This window comes from Leiobunum rupestre, chromosome 8, assembly GCF_980474605.1.
Source record: "Leiobunum rupestre chromosome 8, qqLeiRupe1.1.hap1, whole genome shotgun sequence".
NCBI classification, from domain to species: Eukaryota; Metazoa; Arthropoda; class Arachnida; order Opiliones; family Sclerosomatidae; genus Leiobunum; species Leiobunum rupestre.
Window position 1 is genome coordinate 25,775,302 of NC_143391.1, and position 22,356 is coordinate 25,797,657.

Consider the following 22,356-nt stretch of genomic DNA (forward strand, 5'->3'; position numbering starts at 1 on the left):
GGCTTCCAATTGAGCCGCCAGGGAAGTCTGAAGGAGGCGGAGAAGACGGGCCGAAACTAACCCCAACCAAGTTGGTGTTGGCGGGGGGGAACTCCAATGTGGAAGGGTGGCAACCTTTTCTAATTCCGAAATAAAAGTGTGATAGGAGGCCGGGGGGGGGGGGGTAAAGTAAAAAGCCAAGCTTAATTGAAATAGAAACCTAAAGCTTGGAACCTAAGCCGCTAGTGCAGGCAATGAAACGGAGAAAGGATGTTATTCTACCTTTAGCCCCATTCCCTACAGCACTGTCAGGTGAGTATTCCTTTTCACAAACTCCCTTCAACGCCGGAACAGCGTCCCTCCAACAAACGCCTCCTCGGACTATACAAAATATATACCTTTTTCCCATCTTTCAAAGACTTTATTCGCTTGATTTACTGGTTAGCGAGCGGGGTCGCCCCCGTTCCTTTTAATACAAATGCCTTCGGGCCGATCTTCAAAACAGGAATTGAGTTCAAGTGCGCGAAGGATGATTAAGGGTCATTTATGGTCAAGATTTACCATGGGAAATGGAAGGGGGGACCGGCTACAAAAATCGCCACATCCGAATTTCGAAAAATTTTGGTCGTTTAGACAAATGACAAAGATATCGCCTCGGAGAAATATTCAATGGTAACATACGAGTATTTTATCATTCGTGCCGAGTGTATTAAAATATTTTTCGACCCAAGATTTTTTTATCTTGTTTTTTTATTATCATTTTGGTTCTCCGCGCGGAGATAGTTTTGATAGATACGATAATAGATGGGAAGAAGCGTGGTGTTAAGAAAATTACGAGGGAACACCTATCGCGGAGAGGGGCAACTGTGGAAAAAAGGTAACCCGGCGCTCGGGGTTTATTAGAATGGGGGGATTTCATACCTGAGAAAGAACGGGGGGATGCCGCGACTACTTCGGTATGAACGACCCCGAGTATTTAAAAACCAGCCACTAAACGAGCCGAGATGAAGCGAAAAAAATCGGGCCCAAAACACCCTCGGAAAAGAGAAAGAAGCACCCTGCGTAAGAAAACAGGCTTGTAGGGACGCGAAAAAGCGAAAAAAAATCCTCACCGCGGCGGAGAAGGAGAGAGGCCCATCCCGAATTTTTCCCGTCACGAGACGCGCACCCCTCGCGGGAAGGAATAGGATCGGTCCGGTTAGATTCGTATGCGCGCGCATTTCTCTTTTGAGTCCCCCCCTCCGGTCGGTCCCCACTTATTCGCTCCTAAACAGTTCTCGGTTCGTGCTAAAGCGCGGACGCGCCTCCGCCGAAAATTTTCAGTTCATACCTCGGCTATTCTAGAGTAAAGACGCTGCAACCAAATTCTCGGTTCTCGGCAGTTAAACCGCGCCTCACAGGAATAAACAAGAACGCGCCAGTATTTGGAATTTAAACCGATAAATAAAGTTTACTCTCGCGATTCGCGGTGTTTGTTTGGCGCGATAAAAACCGCGATTTCGCCAAACTTTATCGTTGGATTTATCTTCGTCATTCGAATTTTTGGCGGGTTTTGTAAAAGAGAGAGAGCGAGCCCGCTCGATAAAGAGCGCGCGATGCTGCAGCGGCGGGGCTGGCTACAGGCTGAGTCGAGTCGCGCTGGAAAACCGTCTCAGTCATGGCTGCTCTGAAAGTGAAAAACTTACCGCCGGCGGGCTTCGACGGCGGTGGCGGCGATATCTTCGTCGAAACAAGGTGATTCCGACCGACAACCAACTACGACAGACGCAATAAGGATATAAACCCTATCCCTTCGTACCGTTCACCTACAATTACCTTATCAATATAAATATATATATCTATATTGCCCCGCGCTATATAGTTATCGTCGTAAACTTTGGCGTTAATAATCAAATAATTCAATGATCCCACTCGCGTAGTAGCAACCAAAATCTTAGGATATTTTTCAAATTTTCCGACCAAATTCCATCCATGGATAAACGCGTGGAATCGAGAAGACCAAGCGAGGGTCGCGTTCGCGTTCGGACGTCGAATCGAACGTCAATCGAGTCCGTCATTTCGGCCTCGTTATGTTTATTAATCGTGTCGTCTTTCTTGACCGTGGATTGTACCCGCGCCGTTCACTACGTAGCGCCCGAAGAATGTCAGTGGTCGACCATCGACGGGCGAGCGACGAATATCGGCAGCGACAGCTTGGTCGCCTCGTCGATGACCAGTTCCAACAACAACGACGGCGAAATCGACGGGGACGTCTCGCTGGTATGTCGTTTGAAAACTTTAAACGGCGTTTTCGATCGCACCAATTTTTCGCTGATTCAACCGGAACACACGGCCAGCTTGACCTTGCGCTGCGACGACCTACTTTTCGAGAGCACCCTGGCCGACGGCTCCTTCCGCCACCTGGGCAGGTCTTTGAGGGCCCTGGTTCTGGATAGATGCAAAGTGGGCTCAATCCCGGCGGGGGCCTTCGCGGGACTCGAAAGGTTGAGAAACTTGACCATCCGGACGCGCAACGGAGATTGGGGCGGGTCGGTGCACGCCTTGAGGCTGCACGAGGCTTCCCTGAGAAGCGTGCCCAGATTAAGAAGATTGGATCTGAGCGAAAACGGGGCCCGCAGATTCCCGGCCAAATTACTTTGCGGTCTGGGAGAATTGAGATTCGTCAACTTGTCGGACAATACGCTGGAGAACGCGGCGGGCTTGCCTTTCGGCTACGGAATTCAACAGGGCAGCAGACAATCTTTACCGGGGGTTGCCACTAGCGACATGGCCGACGTCAAGGAGAATAAAAACTGTCCCTTGGACATCGAACACGTGGAAATGGCCCGGAATCGATTGAGGGTGCTGGTTGATCGAGGGTTCGCTTCGCTCCAGCGCCTGAAAACACTCGATCTACGTCTCAACCTAATCGCCAGAGCGGAAGAACAAGCGCTGGCCGGATTGAGACAGCTGCAAGTCCTCGATCTCTCCGGAAATCAGCTGGTCGCGCTGCCGCCGTCTTTCTTCCGCCCTTGCGCCTCCAAATTAACCGAAATAAGAATCGCCAACAACTCGGTCAGCGTCCTTCCGCCGGGGCTCTTCTCCGCCCTGGAAAACCTGATAGTCCTCGACGCCAGTCGAAACGAACTGACCAGTCATTGGTTAAGCGGAGGCGACCTCTTCGCCGACCTCAGGTCTTTAGCCGTCTTGGATTTGAGCTACAATCGCCTGACCCGACTCGATTCCTCCACCCTCAAAGCTTTAAGTTCTCTGCAAGTTCTTCAGATACACCATAACGAGATCGAGACGATCGCGGACGGCGCCTTCTCGTCTCTGCAATCGCTGCACGCCCTCTCGCTGGGCCACAACCGACTGAAGAAACTCAGTTCCATGTCTCTCACGGGCCCGACCATGTTGGGCTCCTTGCAACTCGACGACAACGCTCTGGAAGAAATAGACGAGCAAACCTTCGCTAATTGTTGCCAAGATCAATTGATGGAACTTAATTTAAGTGCCAATAGACTCAGAAAAGTTCCTAGGGCGTTGGCTGCCCTGCAAGGTTTGAGAAGTCTCGATCTGGGAGAGAACGAAATCGAAGAGTTGGTGATGGCGACCGGAAAAGCCAACCCCAAAGAACAACAATCGAACGAAGCCTCCAAATTCGGTCCCCTCCAGGGGCTGCAAAACCTCTACAGTCTTCGACTCCAAGGTAATTTCCTGGGCAACTTGAGTAGAGGGGTCTTCCGCGACATGCCGTCTCTCAGAATCCTCAATTTGGCTCGCAACAGAATCGGCGCCGTCGAACAAGGAACCTTCGACGACGTTCCCGAATTGCACGCGCTCAGATTGGACGCCAATTATCTGTCGGACATTAACGGTTTATTCGGAAATCTACACGATCTGCTAATGCTGAACGTCTCGGCTAATCGCGTCTCGTGGTTCGATTACGCCTTGGTTCCTTTGGGACTCCAGTGGCTGGATTTGCACGACAATCGAGTGGAGGGGCTGGGAAATTATTTCGAGCTCGACGGGGCGCTGAAATTGAGAACTCTCGACGCTTCCAGAAACAGAATTACCGACATTGACTCGTCCTCTCTTCCGGACGGGATCGAAATCGTCTTCCTGGGCGACAACCGAATCGAAAACGTCAAGACGTTCGCCTTCGTCGGCAAACAAAACTTAACCAGGGTCGATCTCTCGAGAAATAAACTGTCGACGTTGGATGTCAATTCGCTGAGATTGTCCGAAGTCCCGTCGAGAAGGCCTTTACCCGAATTTTCTCTGGCTGGAAATCCTTTCCTTTGCGACTGTCACTTGGAGTGGCTTCAAAGATTAGCTACCGGCGCGCTGGGGGAAGCCAGGCTTTACCCGCGACTAGTCGACGCGGACAAACTCGAGTGTCGGCTTACGTTCTCGAGAGGAGGCTTATTGGGCGCCATCACCAGCAAAGAACTCGCCAGCGGCAGCACCGACGAAGAAGAAGATCGCGGGGTGGCCAGCGTCTCGTTGGCCAAAGCTAAACCGTCGCAGTTCCTATGCCGATACAAAAGTCACTGCTTCGCCCTGTGTCACTGCTGCGATTTCGACGCTTGCGACTGCGAAATGGTCTGCCCCGAAAACTGCGCCTGTTTCTACGATCAAAGTTGGAACGCTAACGTAGTCGATTGCAGCTCGAGAAACCATTCTCAAGTACCGGGAAGGGTACCCATGGACGTCACGGAATTATACCTAGACGGTAACGACATACCCACTCTCTCCAGCCACACTTTCATCGGAAGAAAAAACTTGCGAGTCCTTCATCTAAACGGCAGCGGCGTTCAAACAATCAGAAATCGAACATTTAACGGGCTGCGAGCGTTGGAAGTTTTGCAACTCGCCAGAAATTACTTAGTGACCCTGCAAGGCCACGAATTCGAAAGATTAGTCAAACTAAGAGAGTTGGATCTGTCGCGAAATCGCCTAACGTCTTTAGCCAACGGAACATTTACTTCGTTAAAATCGCTACAGCTCCTTCGCCTGGACCACAATTTCTTATCGAAATTCGAACTGTGGCAACTAGACGCGAACTTGGGTACTCTGAGGCACTTGAGAGCGGCGCACAATCCATGGTCATGTCGGTGTTCCTTCGCGAGACGCTTAGCGGACTGGTTGAAGGCGCGCGACCAACACGGGCCACCCGGCATGGTGGTGGATACTCGCAGTTTTCAGTGTTTGTATAACGCCTCTTCGACCGCGCCGTTGTTTCTCGACCCTCGAAACACGACCCCCGGTTCGGTCATCTTACCCTTTTGCGCCAAAGATCGCGAGGAAAGTGTCGAGGCTCCTCTCGAAATCGGGGTCGTGTCAAACAGCGGAGGAAGTAGTATCAGCGCGGACGGCACCGAAGAGATCCAAGACGACACGGGCTCTTCCGCCACGTCGACGACCACTTTCGTCGAGAGACTACATTCCCCGGAACTAGTACCGGTGTTAATCGTTCTAGGCTCGGTGATCGGGCTCGTCTTCTTAATCCTGGCCCTGGCCATCGCCTACCGTCGCCAAGTGAGTGTGTGGATGTTCGCCAAGTACGGCGTCCGGTTAGGTTCGTCTCCGGCTTTGGCGTCGAAAAGTTCCGGTAACGGCGTCATGGACGACGACGACGACGAAAAGTTGTTCGACGCGTTCGTGTCGTACAGCAAGAAAGACGAAGCATTCGTCAGCCAAATACTGGCGCCGGAACTAGAGTGCGGCGATCCTCCTTATCGGTTGTGCCTACACTACAGGGATCTTCCGGTAGACAATACTAACGGAGTGGGGCCTACCACTCCTCACCACCATCTTTCGGCGCGCGGGGTCACCATCCCGACGGCCAACGGTTCTTCGGGAACGGTGTCCGAGGCGTTGTCGGAAGCCATGGAAAGCAGCCGTCGCACGGTGATCGTGCTGTCGGAGAACTTTCTTCGAGGCGAGTGGGGACATTACGAGTTCAAAGCCGCCCACCTGGAGGCTTTGGCTCAACAGCGGACTCGAGCGGAACCCGGCCGCGGAGGCAAAAAGAAAAGGAAACGAAACAGCGGCGAAAGTCGCCTCGTTTTGGTGATTATTATCTTGGGGAGAGTGTCCAGGAGCGAGGTGGACGCCGACCTGCGGGTCTGGCTCGAGAGGCACCCGGTACTACGGTGGGGCGAGAGACATTTCTGGGAAAAGCTCAGGTACGCGTTGCCCGACGTCAGGAGGAGGAGAAGAAGACACCCGCACCAGCAGTTACCCCCTCCGCCTCGACACTTGAACCCGTCTCCTCCAGTTCCTCCGTCGTTCCAGCACCATCTGTATCAGACGCTTAATCCGCCGCCGGCCCAGGCCTCGCCCCAGCAGCAACAACGCCAGGGCCAGTACCAAGTTTCGACGGCCTTGGCGGGCCACGGAATAGCGCCGCCATCGTCGCTTCCCAGTCACCATCAAACGCAGTTCTACCCGGTGCCGGCTAAATCCTCCTTCCACCCGCACCAGGAGATCAGGCAAACCATGCCTGGTCCGCCTCAACAGTGGCATTCCTTGCAGAAGAACGAGAGGAGGCAGGACGTGGCCGTACACATGTAACAAACGATTTTGTCGCGAACGTTGTTATTTTTCGTTTCGTATTTCGTTCCTTTTTATATAAAAAGACAACAACGCGATTATTTAAACGGTCTTCTTTTTAAAAAAAAGAGGAAAAATATTTAAATAAATCTTTATATCCGTGCTGGTTCGTGAAAAACGTTCTCTTTGGATATAAACACAAACTTCCATCGTACTCCGTTCGTGGTTTTCGTCTCGCAGAAAAATCTCCGAATCGACATTTTTTAATCGCGTCCTAATTTATTTAGTGTCTCTCTAGTTTCACTCTAAGTCATATTTTAAGCAAAAAAATAATAAAATGTTCGGAGACGCTACGTAGGAAAAACGGAACGCGATCGGAGACTGGATAAAAATTAAATAGGTTTAAAGAAAAGAATATTTAAATTAATAATAAAAAACGAAGTGTTGCCATAATCGACAGAAAAAAAATGAAATTGTTCATAGTTCGGATTATATATATATAAAAAAAGTGATTTTCTACACACCTAAAACAAAATGAAATGCACCGTATATCTTTGTAAATATATTAATTATTATTCTATGAAAAGATGTGAGAAAACGCGAATGTTTTTTCCGACATTTTGTTTAAAAGAATTGGTGCGCGCCTTTACAAAATAAGAAAAAAAGAAAGGAAATGTGTTGATACGCGCCAAATAAAATAACCGTTATTTTGTTCCCCGTGGATATTTAAAAAAACAACTGAAAAAAAAAAACAATTTGAAAAAAAAAACCGTCGTCCTGTAAATTTATTTTTCCTTTTTTTGTGAAAAAGCTGTGATTATGCTATGCAGAAACTCACCAATAAATAAGCAACATGTTTCAAATAAGTAATTATTATTTTACATATTTATTAAACACGAAATAAGCTTACATAAATATAACGAAAAAAAGCTATATACGATTATAGACACTATACCAAATATAATATTTATTGTACTAAAGAGACCCGGTAAAACTAGATTTTTTTTATATAAAGTACTAATCCCCTTTGGCGACTAGAAAGTATTACCAGTAGTATAAATAGCTATTAATTACGCGTAACAAAGCCTGGGATAAATGAAATTTCCCCTTAATGCGAGGATATTATATTAGATATGGTAGCTTATTAAAGGGCTTATAGTATTACTAAGCCAAAAAAATGTAGTATAGTTTGGAATTTAAGTTGGAGTTATGAACTTGTCCACGGCCTAATTACGGTTATATCTTAGCTTAGTAAGTCTCTTCTTTAAAAAAAACTGCTATAGAAATTGGCTGACTTTTTGTCAGCGAAAAAGAGCCCCGGATAACAAATTACGTAGCAGACTGAGTAAATAGGCTTAGGGGCTAAAGCCGGGCCGAAAATGTCTTATAGCGAGCTCACCAACCACGTTTTGGTTCGTTAACGGTGGCTAAGAATCCCCTTTAGACGCGAAGGAATGCGACGCGAAAAAATAGCGGAAAACGCTTGAAAAATTTCGAGCGCAATAGAGCTCAAAAAACCAGCGGAAGATAAAATGGTTTAGAATTACTGAAAAAAATATAACCCGTGTAGGCCTTATGAGATCAGTAGCTGGAGCTTGGCGCACGAAATTTTAAGCAAAACGCGTTCGTTCCTTAAAGATAGGGGAGGGAAATAACAAGGCGTTGTCTTTCTTGTTTTCTGCCAAACGCAATTTTTCTTCAAAAGTAAGCTAACCGAGAGAGAGAGAGGAGTTAAAAAAAAGTGCCATTTTTTGAGGTTTTCGGCCTCTCGACGTTCCCCTAGGACTCCCCCTTCTTACCTTTTTAGTCTACCGACACTTAACTAACACTTCGAACAAAGCCGATAGACGGGGTACCAGCTGCTTCTTAACGTCCACGAATAACTTTTAACTAAGAACGATGGTATACCGTATAGGAAAATCTCGGCTTTTTATTGCCAGGATTTTACTGCCATTATCTTTTTAAACGCGCTTACATTCCAGCCGCTAAAATAAGCCAGCGCGCGAATTTACCTTCAAAGTAGCCGTAAGTTATAGATCGTCTAAGAACGTCGAAAAGATAAGCTTTAACTTCCATAAAGAGACTCAAATATGAAGGTTCACTGGGTAAATTTAAGAGGATTTTTTAAAGGCAATTTTATATACGAATGCGACGCTAAATCTTTAACGTGATAAACTCAATTTGTCTTCTGGCACTGAAATAAACTAAGCGTTTGAAATACTTGGGAAGTTTTACTTGGTTACATATCGAGTCGGTATAAAACTAATCGACTTTAGATTTAATAAATTCGACCCGAGTCAACGGGTAAATATTGTTGAAAGTAAATATTGTCGAAGCCGTAATGAAATAGTAACGTTAAAAAACTTAACTTCCCAGAAACTCTCGTTAGTAGGAAGTGGAAACTGTACCGAAATATTTTATAACGATAAATGAAAGGACAACTTTTAAAATGCATTAAATTTGTTATAAAATCTAGATCAGATCGAAATCCAAAAATAGGACTGTAGGGGTCGACGAATTATTTTATCAAGTCTTTTCTACTTCAATAAAGGTACTAAGGATTTCGTCATTTACGAAATTTAATGTCCACAAAGAGGTAGTTTGTTTCAAAATATAGCCCGGGGAACGGATTATTACGTCCAAAAATGGCATTTCGGTAGAACGCCCTTCCCGTAAAAAAAACCTTTAAAACATACAATAGTTTCCCTTTGAAACCCATTTTTTTTTAAATTGTTACCCTTTTCCACCAATATTACGGCCCTACCATTAAAACAAGCTTCAGCTGGGGTTTGAAACAGCGGCACGCCAAAAAACGCGATCTTCGCCTATAACGACGCGAAATTCACGAAGTGAATCGCCGATTCCTTTTATATACACGCCAGATATGATTACGTATTATAAGTCGGATAATAAGGAGGAGGAGGAAGAGGGGTGTGAGCTAGTCCGTAGATAGAGATTCAGATCCGGTCTAGGAATCCCAACACCCAAACGACGTAATAAGCTCGCTTTAATGAGATATATCTTTTACACGTTTTGTTTATGGACATTATAACGCTTACTACAATTTCCTGAAAATGGTTATAGCGTAACGTCGAGCCCGTCCACCGTAGTAGGGCATGTATATCGAGGAGAGGGGAAAATGTTTAATTAAGCGTTGACAAAACCATTTGCACCTTAGAAAGTATCGACGAGTTAGCTAATCTCGGAAAGCTAGTGTCCGATCCGGTTTACCCCGCCTTAGCCGCGGTGAAGCGTTGACCTGACGCGGAGTCGCGAACTACAATTTTGAAGCGAAAAGAAACTTCGTTCCCCCGAAGAAAAAAATGATCTTTTTAAGCGAACTCGTCGGCGCGTCTAGCAAAAAGAAACAAGTTTTTGGAGCTGGAGTTCGCGCGCGTCTAGCCTACAAAATGGCCATCACGTTGAGTGAAATTTCTCGCGCCCCTCTCTTCTTTATTCTTACCTTATTCGCGCTTTTCTCTCTCGACCACATTTAGCATTTCTTTCCTTTCCCGCGACCCGACGATTATTAATGTAGAAAAGAACGGAGCGAAAAAAGCGCCAGAAAGACGAGAGAAAATTCGTCCATCCCCGAATTGAATAAATAATACGTAACCGAAACGTCTCCATTGAAATACGAAATCATATTTTATTTCGAAGAAGGGGGTAAATAACATTTTAGGGATCGAGATGACGGGACCCACCGAGGCTTAACGAGATGTTTATTTTTACCTGTCCGCGTTTTAAGGTCGTATTGTCGAGAGCCGACAAAAGAGAGCGTATCGCTTCCTAACCGCGGTTTCCCGAACGAGAAGATTTAGATAATAAAACGGCAGTATTTCACTTTACGACAGTCCCGGTGTAGAGCGGAGCGAGGCCGCGCTTGCCATTTTAAAATTATTATTATAAAAGCAGGGAGAGAGAGAAAAATGTTCTCGATGTTTGGTGGTGATTACCGGGCTGAGCTGTCTCATTTTCGAAGTTTGGGTGTGTGCCATTCAGATAAGGAATTCAGATTAAAAGCGAAACAAATTCTCCCAACCCCTTTTTTTATACGTTATACCGGTATTGCCAGATTACACCGTCCACCCTCTTATATATATATATGAACCTTCGCTAGATATTTTTTTATTTTCTACTTTTGTATTAAGGAAAAGGAAGGAAGGAACGAGAGAGAGAGGAAAAAAGTTCAATATTAAAGGATGATTTACGAGCGTGTTAGATATGTGGTACACGTATGGCGTCAAATGTGTCTGAAACTAGCGTGAAGATAAAAATTGTGTAGCAATTTAACGTTTCTAAAGTGTATGTTTTCTGGATCATCAATACTTTAAAAATGGAAAGAGAGGAAATAGCGTGCGAGCCGGTAAAGAAACCTTCGTCCAAAAACTCGGGTTGTTAAGCGAGCCGCGCGCGTGGAAGGAATCGAAAAAGGGACTATTAGATTAACCGGGTATCTTACTACGCGACCTCGGATAGAGCCCAGAAAAACGTTCGCTTTATAAATAATATAACAGCTTCGAAATGATTAAATATAAAAAACCCTACATTTAAGGAAATTAAACGATCAAATGCCGTAAATGTTTGAAAACATCTCGTATAAAATGTTATAAAATCAAGAAAGCCACTTCCAGGGGTTTGGCCTACTTGATCCGCCGATCGATGGAATTCGGAGGCGAAGGTTAATTTACGCTGTCAATGGGGGGAAATACGGGTTAAACGTTACGCGGGTAATTACGCGAACGTTAAGAAAAGCCGAAAATTACGAGAAAAAGGCGAAGCTTTTTAATCAATTAAGGCGAGCGCGGGAGAAGCGTAAGTCGGAGGCGGATAATTAATTCGCAACGAGATCTCGCGGGCTCCTTTTCTAATTTCGTTCTTGTATCAATTTGCGAGAGGAGAACGGGCCAAATACGATGTAAATCGCGTGGAGGGATGCTGGATTCGCCACGGACGCTGTTATTCGCAATTTTCTTCCAATTAATGGTTAGCTAGCGATCCTCTTCGTTCCGCCGGAAAAAGGGGAAACACTTTCGCGGGAAAATAAAGAAGTGGAAAGAATTATAAAGAGAACATCGACTTTAAAACTATTTCGCGTCATAAATCACTCGTATAGGGGGCGCTTCGGACGCCACGCATTCTTAGCCAGAGTGAGAGAGAAAGGCAGGATTTCGGGTCCGACGCCACGATAATAGGAAAGAGTTGTCTGAAAATAATGGACTTCCCAAAAAAGCAATTTTGCGGCTTACTCGTTCTAATAAAGAGGAACACGATAACTTTAAGGATGTTTAGTCGCCAGTTGTCGGTAAAAGGGAGACGCCGACGGGCGCAAACTTTACCCCGAGAAGCGGTCGTTGTCGCGCGGTCAACTAGAACGGCTCGTCTCTGAAGGGACTAACTAAAAAGGCAAAAAGAGAGGAGTTAAAAGAATGATCCGAGCCGCTCTTGTAAAGGAACGAAAAAGCGTCAAAGCATGGCTAACTAACCTTTGGGCCGGTAATGAAAAACCTATAAGGCCATTACAAAAGCACCCGGTTCCGGAAAAGGAGAATTCCCTTATAGACCTTCACCGGTGTCCCCCCCTCCCCCGCTTCCTTCCATCTCTTAAGTTTTCACGCTCGTCCCCCCTGCACTCGTTTTCCTCTCTACGCGATTGTCAAGGGACCTTAAAATGGAACCGCGCTAGAGCTTGATAAATATAAATGATAGGGTTACGTCGTTCCGCGTATAATATTTTAGCGGACGAAGAAGAAGAAGAAGAACGAGTAAAGACATGAGCCCAAAGAAGCGTGAAACGGACCGAATCTCGCCATGTGGAAAAAGAAAAGATGCCAAAGCCTGCGGGCTTATACGAGAGAGAGAGAAAGGAGGCCCGAAATATACTGTCAAAACCCGTCGTATGGCCGATGAAAAATGTAACAAATCGGAGGATTTCGCGACTAAGAAATACTATAATCTATACGTTCACCTCCATCTACACCGTCGCCAATATCGAAAGTAAGATGTAAGAGAATGGGATGAGTATCGAGGAGGAAATGCGGGGTTTGCGGGAAGGACTATTTTTTGGGCAAAGGATGCATTTTGCGTGCCTAATAAGACAGGGGGGGGGGGGCTGCTGGCATGACGAGTCGAGTCGGATCGACGGATACGGCCTGTCCTCTCACTCTCTCTCTCTGGATCCGCGTCCTCCTTTTTTGTCTTTCGCGCTCCGGCGGACCATTGAGAAGCCATTAGCGCCGTCATCGTAGCGAAGGGGACGCCAAGGATCATAGGTTGGGGCGAAAAAAACGTCCAAGTCCAAGTGGCAAGCTTATCTGGCAGAGACGTCAGCGCCTAGTTCGACCGGGATGTTCCATCCGCTCGTCTTTCCAAACGGAATAACGTATAACGCCTATACGGAAAGTGTCGCGTAGGAGGCGGGTTCGAACAATGTTATATAATTTCGAACAGGGCTTAGCGTATATCGTTCGAAGGAGAAAGAATAGACCGTACTCGGTCGGCAGCCTTACGAGGAAGTGTCGTTCGAAGATGGGCTCCGGCGTGGATCAACTACATAGGCGAGAAGACGGGGAACAAAGCGCGGGGCGGTGGCGGTGGTAGAAGGACGTTACGCCATCAGTATCGGGAGCAGAAGTCATTTGCCATTCTCGGTAGCGAGTTATCCCTCTCATCTCCATCCCCCTTCCCGCTCGTTCTCCTCCTCCCCGAGAGTTTTCCCAAAACACAAAAGGAGACGAGCAGCATCACGCCAAATGTTAGCGAGATACACAACAGTCGCCTTGTTTCCCATCAGTCCCCTTCTTCTCTCCATCCTCCCTCTTCTCATCCTCGGTTTCCACCCAGCATCCGCGTCGCTCTCTTCATCCACACCCAGCCATCTCCCCTTATTGAAGGGAAAAAACGCGGGAAAGGACTCGTCCAAACAGCGAATAATGTGTCTTCGGCGATAACCTAGGCCGAGCTAGTCGAGAAGGAAAGAACGGCGGGGGTGGTGCTGATAGTATGGAAAGGAATCCCCCCTCTCTCTAAAAGGGTCAAAACTAATACATTTGATTTGATCACTGTAATACTCGCCCGGTCGCCAGAGTCGGGTCTTTCTCGTCGTAGGAGTCGCGTAACCTCTCTCTCTTTCCCGCAACGCGCCGTAGGTCATCAAGGAGTCTTTCACAGCCTCTCTTTTAAGTTAGGGAGCTAAAAGGGGAATACGCGACGAGGCTCGGAGAGAAAGAGAGACCCTGGGGTCTATGGCCAAACAAAAACAGATCAAAACCTCATCCATTATTTATCGGAAATGCGCGGCGATTTAAGCCACGGAAAAGATCGATATTTAAATGGGTTCAGCCGGGAAAATCTCGGCATTTTTTGGCCTCTATACTAGGCTTTCTCATTCTGCCTTTCGCTCGCTTTCGCCAAAGACAAAGGGCTTTCATTAATGATTCAAGATTTTCTTCGAGGGACGAAAAAAAGCAACGTATAAATTAGATATAAAAGAAGGAAAATAAAGGAGTCGCTGAATAAGGGTTTATTCTCGCTTCTATGAATATCGTTGGCTCTTTTCTTATTTATTCGGATCGTATCGCTTAAAAAACCGCTGGTTGACTAGTTTTAGTTGAAGCTAAAATTAATCGTATTTTGCAACTACTAAACTTTTAATTATAAATATTGCCTCGTGGTAAATATGGTAAATCAAATTACTTTTGGAATTTATTTATCTTGAAAACGTCTTAGGTTATTTGCCAACGTAAGAGTAAATTAATAAAGAAATAATTTACATTAATAATTTTTAAATAATAATCGAAATGAAAAATAAAAATGGTAGTAGTCAACTGGCATTTCGTCGTAGCCAAGCTGAGTGTGTTCCGAGGTGGTAAAAACCAGGTCGAAAATAATGTGGCAAATACTGGCCTGGCCAAAAATGTATTTAGTGGTCAATTTGGAAAAAAGTGGCAAATACATTTTTTACTATTATTAAGATTTCAACATTAAAGTTTTTGAATTTTCGGCTATAAAATACAAATATCTATACATAGTTGACAGTTTATTATTGATAACTATTAATTAGATTTTCAACAGGCCTATTTTCTTTATTAGCCACCATTTTCCAATTGGTCACTAGCCTGCACAAAAATCCAAAAAGGTGGCTAAATTTAGGAACACTGAAGCTGACGATCTACGTCATGACGCTGACTGTCGTAGAAAGGCGAAACTAAATGAGAAAGGGGTTCTAATTATGGTAGCCAACGAAAATTAAGACATGAAAAATTAAGAGCGACATTATGCTCTAAATGTTCATTTTGCCCACAAACCACAAACGACAAGTCTAATTCCCTTTTGATTCGACGCTCCCTTATTTACATATTTTTTAATTACGCGTATGATAGTCACCGAGCAAAGTTGAATACTCGAGGAACTACTGGTATAATTAGAACGAATACTACGAACTTTCACGGACAAAACTATTTTATAGAAGTTGGGTCAGTTCGTTCGAAGGATAAAATAGCTAGGAGGCGAACTATAGAAAAAGAAACTATAAGTTTAACTTGGCAAAATTCCGTAGAAGTGGAATTATACTTAAGTAGAGTGAAGTGTTGTTAAATTGGTAGGTTGGTGGAGCGTGTATTTATTATCTCGGAGCCAAAATAGAGGAAAAGTAAACGTCGCTGCGAGGCCGGTCCATTATAAAATTTATCTGGTCGACGGGGCGCCGCCACGATACTTCCATTTCGTCGCTACCTTTAATGGTCGGACGGCGAGAAAATTCGGGGGGCTTAATCAGGTTGGCCGGAGAAGAAGGGACAATGAAAAAAGGAGCGGACAATTTAAGGCAGCCTGCGGAAACTAATTCGCCCACAATTAGTCGAAAACCCAGGGCCAAGAGAGAGAGAGAGAGAGTTTCGTGAGCAAAATAGTCGTTTTAGCGCGAGGAAAGGTCGCTCTTTAAAACTTTTCGGAGGAGTTGAGCGAAAAGGAGAGACAATTAGAGCGGACAGCCGACTAAACAAAAGCAGACAGTAGGAATTAGGCGCCCCCTCTCGCCTAAACGCCGTCTTCGCCGTTCAACGTCGTTACCATCCCGCCGCCGCCGCCGTCTCAGAAAGAGCCCGAACGAAGCTGCTAGCTTTACGAAGTTCCGCAAATATTCAATTACGGGGAGAAAGGGTCGACAACGCCGGAACAAAGCTACCTTTATAAATATATACTCGAAAACTGCGAGCGAATTTTCATCTTGTTTTATCGCGTGTGACACGCAGCGTCGAAATTAAGATTCATCCTTAACCGTACTTTTTAACTTTGTTTTTTTAATTCGCTGATAAATTATTTTTAATTTTAAAAAAAGGAGCAGCCCTATAGTATTTTGTGGCCAAATATGTTTTATCCGTGGTTTTACCTAGATATTTGAAATCGAAGGTGAAGTTAGGTAAGGTTCGAAGGGGTTGTCATTTAACTAATCGGGTGTACAATTCACGGGAATTCATTAAAGAAATCGCTGGAAATAAAATTTTGCGTAAGGGATTTTGAGCCTCAAAGTGATTTCAGAAACGATTTTCCTTATGATTTATGTCTTTTAGGCTGCTTTCGAGAATTTCAGCCAGATTTTGGGATTTTCAAGTTGATTTCCAGATTTATAAAAATTATTTATCTCTAGAGTGTACGGTGTTTTTACGAATGACGGACCCCTCGAAATCACAGCAAAATTGTGATAAACCCCTGAAAATCACAGCAAACTTGTGATAAACCCCTGGAAATCACAGCAAACTTGTGATAAAGGCTTCAAAAGTCGCTTGATGACTTAGGTCTAAGGTGGTGCCTTGGGTATTAGCCTAGCTGATTATTATTATTATTAACCCCTGAAAATCACAGTAAACTTGTGTTAAACCCCTGGAAATCACAGCAAACTTGTGATAAATCCCTGAAAATCTCAGCAAACGTGTGATAAACCCCTGGAAATCACAGCAAACTTGTGATAAATCCCTGAAAATCACAGCAAACGTGTGATAAACCCCTGGAAATCACAGCAAACTTGTGATAAATCCCTGAAAATCACAGCAAACGTGTGATAAACCCCTGAAAATCACAGCAAAATTATGGGCAACCAATGAAATTCACAGCAAAATGAGCAATCACTGAAGATCACCGCACAATTGCGAGAAACCACTGAAAGTTTCTGCAAAATTAAGATGAATCACTGAAAATCACAGTAAAATTGTGGGCAATCACTGAAATTAACAGAAAAATTATGGGCAATCACTGAAATTAACAGAAAAATTATGGGCAATCACTGAAATTAACAGAAAAATTTTGGGCAATCACTGAAAATCACAGAAAAATTATGGGCAACCAATGAAATTCACAGCAAAATGAGCAATCACTGAAAATCACAGAAACATTGTGATAAACTACTGAAAATCACACCAAAATTTAGTTAAATCACTAAAAATAACAGCTTGACTTGTATTACAACAAAAAATGAACAAAAAATAAATAAACTAATGATATACATAATGATATTAATGATAAATCACTGAAAACCACGGCAAAAACGTTTTAGAAAATCAGTAAACAGGTGACTAGGCCTCGGTTAAGTCACTATAATTGGTCTTTTACTCTTTTTCTTGAAGAGTTTTGACCAATAAAAATAAGGAACCATTCCTACGTTTAGGCAAAGGTTTATAAGGGAAGTTGACAACCAGTTTACTTATAATGGTGGCAGGCACCAAGAAATATATCCAACACAATGTAGGCGTTTCGCTCTCCTTGCGTTTATCGCTCATGGCTGTCAACGTGTTTTCAAAATATAATCCTAATGAGAAAACCTACATTTTAACTTGTTTAATTAACGTAAAAATAAACAAGTTCAAAAATTTAACTCCATTAAATCATTAATAAATACCGGTATATCTTCTTAACGAGTTATTATTGAACGAGCAAAACTCCGATGGGAATTTGAAGAAATAAATTGGAAAACGGGGTATACAATAGCGCGATTGAAGAAAAGAATGCGATAAAGACGCGCGACTCGAAGAAGAGACACGGAAGCTAATGAGTTCGCCAAGAAGGCAAATGAGGGGGGGGGGCGGAAATGAGGCTTCTAAAATTGATATGGCAAGTTTGAGTGGAACGGTCATTTATCCTGGCCGCCAGCCTCCGATTTCTAACCCGAAAAGGGCCGTTGAAGAAGGAAAGCAAGAAAAGACGAATCTTTTAAAAATTCCGGCCCATTATTTCCGTTAAATAATTAAGAAGGAGCCTGGCTCCGGAAAACGGGAGAGCGAGCCGGGCGAGGTTGATCGTTGGCTAGAAATTAACTCCTTATCTTGGTCGCGGGCGCCGCTGATTGCGCGCATGTGTTGCGTTCCTTATTAGCCAACCATTAATTAATCAATGGAATGAATATTCCCCTCCCCCCTCTCCTTCTTTCCTCTCTTTCCTTTTCCTAGGAGCCATCTCTCTTCTTTCGGCGCGGAAGCTTTGCGCGGAATTTTAATTCATTGGCGCGAACCAGTGGAGACGCCGCTCTCAATAACATGAAATTGGTTCTCGACATGATTTAATGGGCGAGCATCGTTTATAAGCTCGGATCGTCCGATTTGTTCGTTTTCCTTGTACCTACGAACGTGGAAATTTGACCGAGATCAAAGGCTATAACCCATTAGCGAGAACTTATTAAGTGGACGCGGGAACGAAAGTCGACGAAACTGCGCGGAACAGGGTGCTTTAAATAGAGTAGAGGTCTTTGAAAATAGCGAATTTTAATAGCGGATATTTAGTTTTGAAGATCAAAGGCGGGTTCCCAGCGCTCTCACTTTGTTAAGGAGTATAAATGAAGTTAAAAGACGCTAGTTATTGAATTATAGAGAATGTTTACAAGGCCAACGCTATATCGAAACGACCTAATTGTTTGGCAAAACGGATAATTAGATGAGAGAGGGAGGGGGAGAGAGAGTCGGGGACGTCCCGCTGGCGAGGCGCGCGCCCAGGGCTCCCGAAATTGTCTAATTTACGGTCCAACTAATTAATTTCGCCAATGATTAGAGACGCGCGAGGTATTAGAAGAGGGAAATAACTATTAGTGATGGAAACGGGCCTCCTTCTCCGCCAACGACAGCCGAAGCCGCGTTTAGCAGCCGATAAATGATCGGATAAAAAAGGGAGGCTGATTTTTAGCCCGCCCCAAATAAACGAAACAAAAATAAAAAATTGTGAAAAAGGGGGGGGGGGGCGGAACTCACTAAGTCTGGAACTGCGGAGAAGAGAGAAGGAAAAAATCGAATTACGGCCGAGAAAGGACATTTCCTTTAAAAACGTCTCCGTCTTATAAAAATAAGGGTGGCTGCCGCGCCACGGTGGTGACGGGGGGAAAGTAGGCCGGGGGGATTCCACAATCCAGCGAAAAGAGAAATAAGAACAGGGGGGTCAAATTTGGGAACACTTAAAGCCCGTTCCGTCCTCCTCATCTTCTCCATCTCTCTCCTCTTCCATTCCGACGAGAGCTATACTCTACCGCCGAGAGTGAGAGAGAGAATCCGAGCTGTCGCGATTCCGTAACGTATTCGTTTAGGCTTTCTCGCGTGGTTTGCCCAAGCACGCGGATGGCGATAGAGCGAACGAGGGCGGATGCGTTTAAGGAGTGGCGTCCATCGTCTGGTCGTAGCCGCCACAGCCGAGATGCTTCCCGTCTTGCCGGATCGATTGACGGGGGCGCTAGAAGGACCGCGGCATCCCCATCTCGACGCGCGTTCGCCCATTTTCGGGGGTTCAGCGCGACCCCCCGCGGGTGGCGTCGGAGCCACTTGACACGGGGGCTCGAAACCCCGGGACCGGGAGAGTTTGCGCGCGGATGAAGAGAGGGGCCGGGGTACGAGAGCGGGGGTGGCTGAAGAGGAGCCGCTACTGTCCTATACGGAGTCATCGATTATTCGATTCCTATAGGCGGCAGTCGGCGGAAGACGAATCCGATCGACCCTTCGCGACACGCTACGTCGATAGCGCCTACGCCGAACGCCGACAGCCATCCGCCCTCGCTGACAGCTCCTCCGCCCCCGCCCTCCGAATCCCAATGGCCAGCGACCGAGTCACCGGTCAGCGAGGGCCGAGCCCGCGACCCGGTTTAATGTTCGGTCGCCTTTTAAACCCGATTCCTTTTTATAATAGTCGTGAGAGAAAATTTCTCTAAAAATTTCTCGAAGGAACTCTATATTGATATTTAAGGGAGCGGAAGGGCCGGGTGCCCGGTTACGGCGGAGGATGATCGGGTAACGGCCTGCCTTCCAATTTAAAGGAGCCGGCTTAAGAGAAAAGAGACGCTCCAAATTTTGGGGATTCCGGTAAAAAGAGAAGCGCGAATAATAAAAATTCGCCCGAGGAATTTAGTGGAGTCCATTCGGCAATTTTACCCGACAAAACAGCCTCGTCACTTTCAATCAACGACAAAAAACGCCTACAGGTTCTAGACGTACGCGTACGAGTATAAGGAGAAGGTTAAGCCCGCGTTATTAGTCATTACGCGGGAATACAACCCGAGTTTCAATGAGGACGGAAAATGATCCGTATTCGCCCAAAGTAGAGATCCCATTTTTGAGAGCAAATTTCCAGAGAATCCCAGCCATTACGCCAGACAATTTGCATACGGAAAGTTCTACTAAACTAGCTCCGAAATAAACTTCACCCGGTCGCTGGTTTCTATTTAAGTGCCGGTTGATCCCGGTACGGACTAATAAACCCGTAACAAAGGCGAAATACGCCTCCCTCGATAATAATAATACGCGGCGTATAGAATAAGACTACTTCCTTTCACGGCCCGAAAAGTCGCTTAAAGACGGAATCTGGGAAACAAAGAGGGCGCCTCGAAATTAGTTCCAGGTATCCGGAAATTAACCGATAACTTTATACAGCGCTCCCTGGCGGAGAGAAGGCTAATGAATTCTCTCTCAAAACTAGAGAGTCTCTCTTTTGCCTTTATATTCCATCTCGTATAGACGCGGGACGGTATATTTTAATAGCGCCATAAGAAGGTTCCTCCAGAAACCCGCTTTAAGATGGCGGCCACTATATAAGACGGTTAACCCTCTTTCCGGGAAACCAATCAGGGCCCGCTGACTCTCTTTAATAAGCTTATACAATATAAAGAGGGTGGAAGGAGCGGATTGCTAGGATTTAAGCGCTAATTTCGACGATGGACACCCGAAACTTTAAAGTCCTTTTATGAAATATCAAAGTGAAACGGGCGAAGTTAAGCTAAGGGGAAAATTATAGTCGCAACTGCCTCGAGAGACGGTGTTAGTAAAGGTAGATCATCTTCCCGGACAGCGAAAGAGCCATAATAGGAAGGAGAGCGTAATTAATTTTTACACCCACTTCGTTATAAAAGTTGACGCGCGCCCTGGCGGACGTTAGCTCGCTCGTTCTCTCGGAGAGAGGATTTTTATATACGTCTTCCGCGTTGGATTAAGGATGATCCGAGCGGCCCTTAAGCCGCGGTCGAGGCGAGGCGAAAGCGAGTCGCGCGGAGGTGAAACGAAAACAAATTACAATTTTTAGACTATTTTAGACTATACGACCCGCGCGTCTCGTTGCGGAGAAAAGCTTCTAGTAATTAGACGCCTTTTTAACCGAAAGAGAGAGAGAGAGAGGGAAAATGGCGTCGGGGAGATGAAAATGAAAGGTCATTATTTATATTTTCAAAACATTCTCCTTGTGGCCATTCAGGAGGGGGGGGGGCGATAAAATAAATTTGGGTGCAAGGTATGGGGGGGGGGGGTAAAGATCCATTAAGTCGGACGCGTCCGTAAAGAGGCTCTGGGAGAAGGGGGGTCGTAGGTCCTAATTATGAAAACGCTGGCAAGGTATTATTATATCGAGAGGAATTAAAAGAACAGCGGCGAGCGGGATTAAGTTCTAGCGGGGAGCGAGCGTCTCTTTTCGGGCATCGTGTTAAGCCTACATACTTGTTTTCTCGGGCGGTTAGGCCCGAGGAAAACCCGTTTAGCATGTAGCTAAAGGGGATATATAATCCTCCGTCCAGCCGATATACGCGCGGTGATAAAGTTAATGGAGCTACACGCGGCTTTTGGGGCGAAGCGAATTTATAGGCGCGGTGCGTAAAGAAATCAGGCCGACGGAATGAGCAGACACCGCGCTTTAGCGACGCGTAGTCTCGTACTACGGTAGTCGCCGTACTACCCAGTGAGGTGGAGAAGGTGCTCGAAGAAAGCCATTTTGAATGACAACGCGCCTGGAATACGCTTGACCCGATCGACTTCGGAATCTGGCGGAGAAGACGAATGCTCTTTTTGCAGATCGAAACGCTGGCGGGGAAGAGGACCCGCCGGGGTTACTGCAGTTTACAACTAGAACCGGTAGCGCTCGGTGTATCGTAAAGGCGTTATTTTTCTCGCCTTTCGAAAATGCCGCGCCTACTTTCGCCTGTTAATCCAGTCGGAGGTGTCGTAACTGCCGATCATAAACAGAAGGTAAGTATAGTTAAGGCTTCATTTTTATTTTTCTCTCTCTCTTTCCGCGGCACGCCGAGATTGAAAAGCCCTAATGAAAGCGAGCGCGGAATATTAAAGCGGCCGAACATAATTAACTCGTACACTCGCGAGATTGCGTATAGATTAATGTTGAAATTAATTGAAAAAGGTTGCGGCTCTTTAGACGTAACATTTTTCAAAGATTTATTTACAAAGCTTTATTTCAATTAGAAATAGGCGAAAATAGGTCAAATCCCTTTTATAATTTGGGTATTTAATAAATTATTTGTAAAATGATATCCCGGTCTAAGACAATTTTTCTATTTTTCATAAATAGATGTTTCCGGTGGATTTTTTTCTTCAATCTGAA

General features: G+C 45.4%; 1 protein-coding gene and 1 pseudogene across 1 annotated transcript in view; one reads left to right on the plus strand and one right to left on the minus strand.

The window, feature by feature from the left end:
* The window catches only part of Su(var)3-3 (lysine-specific histone demethylase Su(var)3-3), a 216,494-nt gene that overhangs the window by 84,133 nt on the left and 110,005 nt on the right, over positions 1 to 22,356 (minus strand). The gene's annotated exons all lie outside the window — the stretch shown is intronic.
* On the plus strand, positions 1,336 to 7,340 carry LOC149932909 (toll-like receptor Tollo pseudogene; annotated as a pseudogene).